The sequence below is a fragment of the Dendrobates tinctorius genome, unplaced genomic scaffold (genome assembly GCF_039654945.1).
Source record: "Dendrobates tinctorius isolate UK_male_01 unplaced genomic scaffold, ASM3965494v1 ptg000152l, whole genome shotgun sequence".
Classification (NCBI taxonomy): domain Eukaryota; kingdom Metazoa; phylum Chordata; class Amphibia; order Anura; family Dendrobatidae; genus Dendrobates; species Dendrobates tinctorius.
The window spans coordinates 2,090,170-2,101,278 of NW_027361819.1; the positions used below are offsets into that span (position 1 = coordinate 2,090,170).

An 11,109-nucleotide genomic window follows, 5' to 3' on the forward strand; every position below is an offset into this window, starting at 1 on the left:
AGCAGTACTGTGCACGCTCATCCCATACCTGAGAGGTGACAGCAGTACAGTACCGTGCACACTCATCCCATACCTGAGAGGTGACAGCAGTACAGTACTGTGCACGCTCATCCCATACCTGAGAGGTGACAGCAGAACAGTACTGTGCACACTCATCCCATACCTGAGAGGTGACAGCGGAACAGTACTGTGCACACTCATCCCATACCTGAGAGGTGACAGCAGTACAGTACTGTGCATCAGTAAATCCATGCACGCTCACACACCTCAGACTCTGCTCCCAGCAAAGACCAGCTGATCCATCTGCAGAGTATAACCCCCAGCGTGTACACACACCTCTGCGGCCACGCTCTATTACCCATTCCTCAAATCATTCATCATCTATTCATTGTACTTTAACAGAGAAGTCAGTGCACCCCCCCATCAGGCCTGTAACATCCTCCGTGTGTTTACCCATACCATGTGTCACCGCCATATACTGCTGCGCACGATATCTATACCGCCATAAAATACATATTCCCAGAATAGCACCGAGGTCATCATATAAAAGTGACATGTGGGAGTGGAAACCCTTTACTGCTACAGGGATTTGTAGTGCATGTCACCTGCAGTCCTATGTAACACCACAGATAACACAGTAATAACTCTCTGAGTACAGATAATGTAGTAGATGTCACCTGCAGTCCTATGTAACACCACAGATAACACAGTAATAACTCTCTGGGTACAGATAATGTAAGATTAGGGGGGAGTGGAGAGCCACTCAGACACGACCACAGATCCGTTGTAAAAATATATAATACATATCTTTATTGGGACATACAAACAGATCCTAGACAAACAATGCTGAAGTGTACAGAATAAATCCACGCGATATGGAAAACACAGCGGATCTCCCTAGATCATACAGATAATGTAGTCCAAATAGGACATAAAATTCTCCTCACCAAGATAACGTAAAGACACTCCCTATCACTGGTCCTAGTCACATAGTATACACATACTAATACAAAGTCGATGAATGAGTGTAAACAGATATACATGTGCATAAACACTGGAGCAGGACAATGATACTACGTAGACATAGTATGGCATCCTCATTGTAACCATTACATATGTTATATATTACAAACAGGCCTTGTAAGGGAGATGAAAAATATTGGAGGGAAAATCCCTCTAACCCTCACCCTCCATGACCGACAGGAGTGAGATTGCTGCCTTGCACACAATGACAGGCAGCAAAAAAACGGTGCGGTCTCCCCTGTGACTCCCCACCCACCACCGTACATTTTGGTAATTATTACCGTTTTTTATGATCTAGGGAGATCCGCTGTGTTTTCCATATCGCGTGGATTTATTCTGTACACTTTAGCATTGTTTGTCTAGGATCTGTTTGTATGTCCCAATAAAGATATGTATTATATATTTTTACAACGGATCTGTGGTCGTGTCTGAGTGGCTCTCCACTCCCCCCTAATCTTATAATTGCTGTTTGCGACTGATCTATATTTAGGTCCGAACATTTCAGTGGAGGCATCTAGGTGTAATTCATTATGCCAGGAATATGCCCTCCTGTCTGAGAGTGTTTATGAGTATTTTGCTTCATGTACAGATAATGTAGTAGATGTCACCTGCAGTCCTATGTAACACCACAGATAACACAGTGATAACTCTCTGAGTACAGATAATGTAGTAGATGTCACCTGCAGCCCTATGTAACACCACAGATAACACAGTGATAACTCTCTGAGTACAGATAATGTAGTAGATGTCACCTGCAGTCCTATGTAACACCACAGATCACACAGTCATAACTCTCTGAGTACAGATAATGTAGTAGATGTCATCTGCAGTCCTATGTAACACCACAGATAACACAGTGCTAACTCTCTGAGTACAGATAATGTAGTAGATGTCATCTGCAGTCCTATGTAACACCACAGATAACACAGCGATAACTCTCTGAGTACAGATAATGTAGTAGATGTCACCTGCAGTCCGATGTAACACCACAGATCACACAGTGATAACTCTCTGAGTACAGATAATGTAGTAGATGTCACCTGCAGTCCTATGTAACCCCACAGATAACACAGTCATAACTCTCTGAGTACAGATAATGTAGTAGATGTCATCTCCAGTCCTATGTAACACCACAGATAACACGGTGATAACTCTCTGAGTACAGATAATGTAGTAGATGTCACTTTCAGTCCTATGTAACACCACAGATAAGACTGCAGAGACCTGTGTGTCGTAAGCAGTGCCTTCCCGCCTCCCACCAATCCCGTAATAACAAAACACCGACAAGCATGGATGGGTTGAACAGGTCGGTCACAGTTTATTAATAAGCAGAGTGAGGCAAGTACAATTCGCAACGGACTCACAGCTGTAGGCCCGCGACCGCTGGGCACGTCGGCTGATGAGAGGTTACGAACCTTGCCCCCCTCTACACTACCGCCACGGAGGATCATGTGTATGACCTACACAGGACTCCGACCCCCACACAACATCATTAAGGCCTGTTCAACCCCGTCCTGCAAGTTTAATAAGAACATATCTAGCCCGATATCTGTTAGATGAACGCCGTCCGGTCTCAGGAGGGGTGAGATGTTTTCTTCCAGATTGTGGTGGTGAACCACGATGCCGAAGTTCTCTTTGACAAACTTTGCCATTTTCGAGTTTATCTTTCTCCTTGACTTGTCAATGGCTTTAGGGTCTTTAGCTCCGTGCCAGACTGTTCGTGATATTATATCAGACCACACCACCACCATATCTGGTATAAGACAAACAGCCCGCTTTATGTCGGTTTTCATTGTCGTGAAGAGCTCCGCTCCTGTTGTCTTGCACAAATCATTACCACCAGCATGTAACACCAATATCAGCGGCCCTTTAGCCGATTTAGAAATTTTAACCAACTCCGGGAAAATCTGCTCCCACTGGAGCCCTCTGATGCCTCTCCAGTTGACCTCTAGTTGTGGGAAGTAAAAATTCTTTCCACCGGGGCGTATCTCGGCTCTTTTGCACGCCCAATAAATAAAAGAATGTCCCAACACCCAAACAGCGGGCTTATAATCTCCTGTAAGAAACAAGATGTGTTATAGCAGGTCTGGTCTTATGTATCTCGCAAAGCATGCGGATTTCCAACGACCCAATCTCTGTACTTCAGCTTCTGCTACACCGGCCCTAGCTGCTTCAGTGGCTGCTCCGATTCTAAAAGAATGTGTTCCGTATTCTTTGGGGTCTACACCGACAGCTTGTAGACATTTTTTAAAAATTGTGTGAAATTGATCTTTAGTAAGTGGGGACCCGTCGGTGTGTGAGAGGAAAAAACGACTTTCGTGTCTTATAACCGCGTAGTGTCTTACTATTTTAACAGGGCATATGGGGCCTTCTAGAGCCTTGACCAGGACCCACGACCCTCTACCGGTGGGATCGCATTTGGATTTCCGCACTCTAATGCGCAGAGCGTCGCTGCATATTACGAGATCCTCATTAATTAACCCGCCTATTAGTGCTGTTTTAGAATGCGGCACCAGTTCACTAATCCGCAGCGCCCCGAAGAATGCGATTGCAAACGCTGTAGATATTAGGGCAGATTCGTATTGAGACTTGCACACCGTTTCAGATTTTGTTATAATATCGTGCAACAGACTTAAAGAAATGGGGCGACGACATTCCTGACTGGGTTGGAGCCTTCTCCAGCCTTTAACGGCTTGCTTTATGAAAAAATATTTAGTTACGTCGGCCCATCCCATTAGCTGAAAGAAAAAGGCTATTCCCGTTAAATTACGCTGCGCTAATGTGCCCGACGCGCCTCTACTCTTGAGCAGATTCAGGAGTTCTACCACCACGTCGCATCTCGCCCGAACACACGTATCAACTGGCCTCCCTTTTACTAGCGAGCACCACTCTTCCCATGCCTTACCATAGACCTGCCAGGTAGCCGGTGTCACTGAGGCTCGAATCAAGGGCATCAGTGATTGGCCACTGTGTCCCAGAGGGAGGGAGGACACAGTAGGCCCGTTGGTTCTGCGCTGGGAAGGAAGACTTTGAAGGCCTGCCAATCGGAAGACAACAGAGAGTTAACCATCTTATCATCCACAGTAGGCGTCACTCTGGCTCGGCACCAGATGTTGTGTCTAAGGCATAATAGTGCAAGGCGGCGCAACAGCGCAAGAATCGGTGGTGATGAGGAAGACATACTGTTCAAGCATTTGGCGGTTCCCGGATTTTTGATTAGAAATCTGAGATTTACATTTTTTAGTTTGTCACCCCATAGTTCGACAGATGTAACTATAGCAAATATCTCCCACAAGACGGGGTTGCGGCCCCAGTTGGCAGAGGTCCATATGTCCGGCCATCTGCTTTTGCACCATTGGTTGCGGTAGATTGCAACAAAACCATTTGTGAGATCTGCGCCCACCAGTAGACCTAGGGCGCTGTTTAGCCTTTCCTGAGACATGACACATGTATGGCCATTGTAGTTTTCCAAGAATGCATTCCACACGGACAAATCCGCTCTCATTGACCGATTAATTCTGATTCGGTGGCCCGGCTGGGCGATGCCCTTTGTAGCTAATGATAACCTGCGTGAGAAAGCCCTGCCAACCGGCATTACCCGGCAAGCAAAGTTGAGTAAACCTAGTAAGGACTGCATCTGCTGGAGGGTGACTTTCTTTACAACGAGGAAACTTTTAACCATTTGGAGTGTTTTTTCTATTTTATCCGCTGGTAAACGAAAAATCATCTCGTTTGTGTCTATTTCAATACCTAGGAAAGGGAGAACAGTACACGGACCGAGCGTTTTCTCCGGCGATAGTGGGACACCGAAAAGCCTAGAAATAAATCTAAACTTTTGAAGCAGAAAAGAACAGAGTTTTGATTCCTTGGGACCCACAAACAAAAAATCATCGAGGTAGTGGATTGTGGAATTGCTGCCTGTTTCGTGACGTATTACCCAGTCTAAGAAGGTGCTGAAAAGTTCGAAATAGTGACAGGAAATGGAGCAGCCCATGGGCAGGCATATGTCGAAATAAAAAAGCTGGTCCACCTTACAACCCAACAAATGAAAGCATTCGGGGTGCACGGGTAATAGACGGAAAGCTGACTCTATATCGGTCTTTGCCAACAGGGCACCGGGCCCCGCTGCTCGCACAAGCTCAATTGCTCTGTCGAACGACGCGTAAGTTACCGACGAGTCTTCGGGGGGAATTGCGTCGTTGACCGAATCGCCTTTAGGGTAAGATAGATGGTGAATTAGCCGATATTTACCGGGTTCTTTTTTGGGCACAATACCTAAGGGCGAAATCCTGAAATTTTTAAATGGTAATGATTGAAATGGGCCCGCCATCCTGCCGAGTTCGACCTCTTTTATGATATTTTGTTGTAAGACCTCCGGGAACTCCCGAGCTGATTTTAGATTCTTAGCTGATGTTGGTGCTTGGTTAAATTTAAAGGGGATGAAAAAACCGGACCTAAAACCGTCAGATAATTGCTGAGCAGCTTCTTTATTGGGGTAAAGGCTTAGCCAGGGGCCCATGGCGGCTACGCTCACCGGGGTTTTGCCTCGTAGAGTTTGCGTTTGTGAAGCGTGTACACCTTGATGCAGGGTGTCCGCCACCGCAGGTTGCACAATGATGTCTATATCTGCATGCCGCCTGAAAGCGACAGTTTCCTTCATTGTATAACAAGCAGGCCCCTGGTCTCCGTACGACCACTGAGTTCTGGCCTGCGGCTGCTGACAAACTAGTGGCCGATGATGAAAAGGGGGGGTGTTTTTGTGTAAGCATTAATCGTAGCCAGACATCTGTGGCTTTTACTCCCCATCCTAGATCTGGTTGCAGGGCCAGCCGCCTGCGGAACTCCTCGTCATAGCGCCTCCAAGCAACACCGCCATGAGACTTATAGGAGTTATATATCAAATCCTGGTATATGAATAACTCAGAGCAGCGTTCTGGGTGTTTTTGACCCATAATACATCCTAGGACTGCGAAGGCCTGCAGCCAATTGTTCATGGTATGCGCTATTTTACCTCTATTTCTATCGTATGACCAATCGCCAGTCCTCCTTTCCTTATCAACTGACTGCTGGTCTGCTGATAACAGAGACCATATGTCAACGTAATCATTATTCCAAATTTTTTCTTTTGAATCTTGGTCTATGTGTGTACCTAGCGGACTAATTCCACAGAAAAAAGCATCTTTGTGTAAACTAGCTAATTGAGGTATATTCCTAGTAACGGTTTGACCTCCCGGCTGGTGTAAGTGGTCAACTAACGCCCTGATAGCAGATACCAGGCTGTTTTCCACAGCGTCATGTGTATTATTAGATACGTTGATTACGCCAAACTCACCGCTGTTCCTCGCTGATCGAGAGTCTCCAGGAGATGGAGGTACCCCGACTCCGGTGGTGGTGATGTCCTGCCCATAACTGGTGACCTTTGATGACTCTGCGCTCCAAGACCCGTTGAATGTTGCTGGACTTCCATCTCAGAAACGGAACCTGAAATGGGTTGAAGTGATAGCTCTTCCCGGCTTGTGGGCAATGGTGGAGCATGTGGCAGCCGATGACTGCTGTCTGCCCGTGGTGGATATGATGGTGGAGCATGTGGCAGCCGATGACTGCTGTCTGCCCGTGGTGGATATGATGGTGGAGCATGTGGCAGCCGATGACTGCTGTCTGCCCGTGGTGGGTAAATTCTTTCCACCGGGGCGTATCTCGGCTCTTTTGCACGCCCAATAAATAAAAGAATGTCCCAACACCCAAACAGCGGGCTTATAATCTCCTGTAAGAAACAAGATGTGTTATAGCAGGTCTGGTCTTATGTATCTTCCAAAGCATGCGGATTTCCAACGACCCAATCTCTGTACTTCAGCTTCAGCTACACCGGCCCTAGCTGCTTCAGTGGCTGCCCCGATTCTAAAAGAATGTGTTCCGTATTCTTTGGGGTCTACACCGACAGCTTGTAGACATTTTTTAAAAATTGTGTGAAATTGATATTTAGTAAGTGGGGACCCGTCGGTGTGTGAGAGGAAAAAACGACTTTCGTGTCTTATAACCGCGTAGTGTCTTACTATTTTAACAGGGCATATGGGGCCTTCTAGAGCCTTGACCAGGACCCACGACCCTCTACCGGTGGGATCGCATTTGGATTTCCGCACTCTAATGCGCAGAGCGTCGCTGCATATTACGAGATCCTCATTAATTAACCCGCCTATTAGTGCTGTTTTAGAATGCGGCACCAGTTCACTAATCCGCAGCGCCCCGAAGAATGCGATTGCAAACGCTGTAGATATTAGGGCAGATTCGTATTGAGACTTGCACACCGTTTCAGATTTTGTTATAATATCGTGCAACAGACTTAAAGAAATGGGGCGACGACATTCCTGACTGGGTTGGAGCCTTCTCCAGCCTTTAACGGCTTGCTTGATGAAAAAATATTTAGTTACGTCGGCCCATCCCATTAGCTGAAAGAAAAAGGCTATTCCCGTTAAATTACGCTGCGCTAATGTGCCCGACGCGCTTCTAATCTTGAGCAGATTCAGGAGTTCTACCACCACGTCGCATCTCGCCCGAACACACGTATCAACTGGCCTCCCTTTTACTAGCGAGCACCACTCTTCCCATGCCTTACCATAGACCTGCCAGGTAGCCGGTGTCACTGAGGCTCGAATCAAGGGCATCAGTGATTGGCCACTGTGTCCCAGAGGGAGGGAGGACACAGTAGGCCCGTTGGTTCTGCGCTGGGAAGGAAGACTTTGAAGGCCTGCCAATCGGAAGACAACAGAGAGTTAACCATTTTATCATCCACAGTAGGCGTCACTCTGGCTCGGCACCAGATGTTGTGTCTAAGGCATAATAGTGCAAGGCGGCGCAACAGCGCAAGAATCGGTGGTGATGAGGAAGACATACTGTTCAAGCATTTGGCGGTTCCCGGATTTTTGATTAGAAATCTGAGATTTACATTTTTTAGTTTGTCACCCCATAGTTCGACAGATGTAACTATAGCAAATATCTCCCACAAGACGGGGTTGCGGCCCCAGTTGGCAGAGGTCCATATGTCCGGCCATCTGCTTTTGCACCATTGGTTGCAGTAGATTGCAACAAAACCATTTGTGAGATCCGCACCCACCAGTAGACCTAGGGCGCTGTTTAGCCTTTCCTGAGACATGACACATGTATGGCCATTGTAGTTTTCCAAGAATGCATTCCACACGGACAAATCCGCTCTCATTGAGCGATTAATTCTGATTCGGTGGCCCGGCTGGGCGATGCCCTTTGTAGCTAATGATAACCTGCGTGAGAAAGCCCTGCCAACTGGCATTACCCGGCAAGCAAAGTTGAGTAAACCTAGTAAGGACTGCATCTGCTGGAGGGTGACTTTCTTTACCACGAGGAAACTTTTAACCATTTGGAGTGTTTTTTCTATTTTATCCGCTGGTAAACGAAAAATCATCTCGTTTGTGTCTATTTCAATACCTAGGAAAGGGAGAACAGTACACGGACCGAGCGTTTTCTCCGGCGATAGTGGGACACCGAAAAGCCTAGAAATTAATTTAAACTTTTGAAGCAGAAAAGAACAGAGTTTCGATTCCTTGGGACCCACAAACAAAAAATCATCGAGGTAGTGGATTGTGGAATTGCTGCCTGTTTCTCACTGTATGCCTTCTTGTATAGTGTTAGCATACGCCTTTCCCTCGCTGTGTATCAGTTTGTTATGGTGTGATATGTTATGTGGGTATCATTTTGTGTCTATTTATATTTTACGGATTTCCATAGTGTTCTCTTGTTGCCCTGTATCATTCCATGTATTCCCCATATTGTCTACAGTCTCAATTACCTTCCAAAAGTCTGATTATTGAATTAGCTCACTTACTGTCTGCAGTCTGACTGTATCTATGCCTCTTGATGAACCCCCTGTAGTGCCTTAATCCCCAAGGCACCTTTGTCAGGTCTAGGAGGCCTGAAAAGCACCCCAACCTGTCTGACTACCCCTGGACATAAGGAGGGGGCTGGGGAGGACATGAACTGTTCAAGTCAGACCCTGTGTGGTGATGATTGTGTGAAGACAGCACGTCAGAGAGAAGGGGAAGCATATTGACCCATTTTATCCTCTGTCTGCTGTACTATTGGACTCTCATCTCCTTGGACATTCACCCTGTTACTAAACTGCACTCGTGTTCTGGACTATTGTATCCTCAGTGTGGTGGATTGCTTAAGGACCTTTTAGTTTTGCCTATAATAAAGGTCTTGGGATTGTTCACACTTCCCTCACTCTGTTGATTGTGTGGTATCGGAGAAGGACCCCGTGACACAAGTGTTTCAACTTTAACTTCTTGTGTTGTTGGCTGTAAAGTTTGCAAATCTCAAGGTCGTCAAAGAAACATCCCCGGAAAAAGCTCTTCTAGAAGATTTCTTGTGCTTGACCAAACATAAGGCAAGGAGAAGGCATGAAGTTGTAAAGGAGACTACACATCCTCCCTGACGCTTAGCTCAAAACGTTGTCTAGTAATGTTCCCCATATTTAATAAGTTGGATGTGAAAAACATTGAGAATTTGTGACTGCAGCTCTGGATGCGATTAGAGTCTTGTAATCATTCTGTACGGTGCTGTGGAGGCATCACTTACTTTACTCCTATGTTAATGATGTAACTGCCAGCTCTGCGCCTAGTGGAAGATTCCTGGAAGGATGAGAGGATTTTAATGGAAATATTAACTGTTTGCGTTAAACATTGAGCTGTTACATGTGATAAGTAACACATACGTGTTACCCTCCCTCTCCCAAGTCATCCTGGATCGCATCATGTCGACTCCAGTCACATCCAGAGCAGCATGCACAATTCTGCTGTTGCCAATGCTCACACGTCACACTGCTGTATACGCAGCTCTGGGAGAGGACTAGCATACAAGACAACTTTTTCCACCTTTTTTTGTTGGTCTCAACGACACATGACACAAAGATCGCTGTTTGTCAACCTACAACTCTCTGACAACCTGCAGGAGCATATACCACCCAGGGTTTGTGGAAAGTTGGGTGACATAAGACATGTACATGACAGCAGGGAAATGATCGACGCTTGAGGATTTTTTTTGGGAGTCAGACAGTCACATCTGTCGGTGACCTACATAGTCCAGGCAGGTAAGGAAAAAATGGAGGAGAATATAGGATCATTCTTCAAGAGAAAATCCAGAGCTCAGTCATGGGAAGAGCGAAGAGTTCTCCAGCTGCACCAGATGACGAGGCGCCGATAGTAAACAGGAAACTATCTGATCATAACACATACCATCCGCTTTCACTCAGCGGCCCTGAGTCAGTATGGTAGATTGTAGCATGATAGCATCATCATGGAAGGATTCAGCTCTGGGTATCTTTGGCCTCTATATTGACTAAACAGGGTGACAATTAAAGCTGAACGGGGACTGCAATCTTCGAGGTGGGATGTCGGGAGAGTCAGGACATCCTGAAGAAGTTATCAGAGCGCATGTGACTTTACCCACTAAGTAGCCCTTAAATAATAACCCAAAGAATGAAGTGATATAGGGAGGAGCTGGACCTGCGGAGTCAGTGTAACCGTGGAGTAACTGATCCGAGATACACTGAAGTAACAGCAACTTCACAACCTTTTTTTTTTTAATTCTTCACCAATTGCTAACAAGGCATGCAGTTTAACTACTGTCATAATTTTGCTATTAAACAAAAATCCTGAAATCAAGGCTTGTGTGTAACAGAAAGTGCATTTTCTGACTGATAAACATACGGCACAAAGTCAGAAGTGGGTGTATGGAGCATGTGCTCGGCCCGCAATTGTTATCCTGTTAAATGCCACTGTCAGTCTCTGACAGCGGCATTTCACTTGCGCCGATGAGCGCGCATGGCGCACCCGTGACATGATCGCATGTCGATGATGGGTTATCATGAAAGTCGGGGGGATCAACCAATGACCACCTTGCTTGGCGTTACAGAACTCCTACCCTACGAGACCCTGCCTGTGGCCAAGCTTCAAATGAGACTTCTGAGGCTGAGGCATCACTGCATACAGCACAATTGATCGGATGATCGCATCTTCGAGTCCCCTAAGGGGACTAACCAAATCATTAAAAAAAAAA

General features: G+C 46.2%; 1 long non-coding RNA gene across 1 annotated transcript; it reads right to left on the minus strand.

Moving 5' to 3' along the window:
- Window positions 1-2,317: 2,317 nt before the first annotated feature.
- LOC141050713 (uncharacterized) lies at window positions 2,318-6,429 on the minus strand. The gene is made up of 2 exons (XR_012220527.1): window positions 6,356-6,429; window positions 2,318-4,060 (listed from the first exon to the last, which is right to left on the minus strand). It is a non-coding gene; the product is annotated as an uncharacterized lncRNA (long non-coding RNA).
- Between the last annotated feature and the right edge of the window lie 4,680 nt (window positions 6,430-11,109).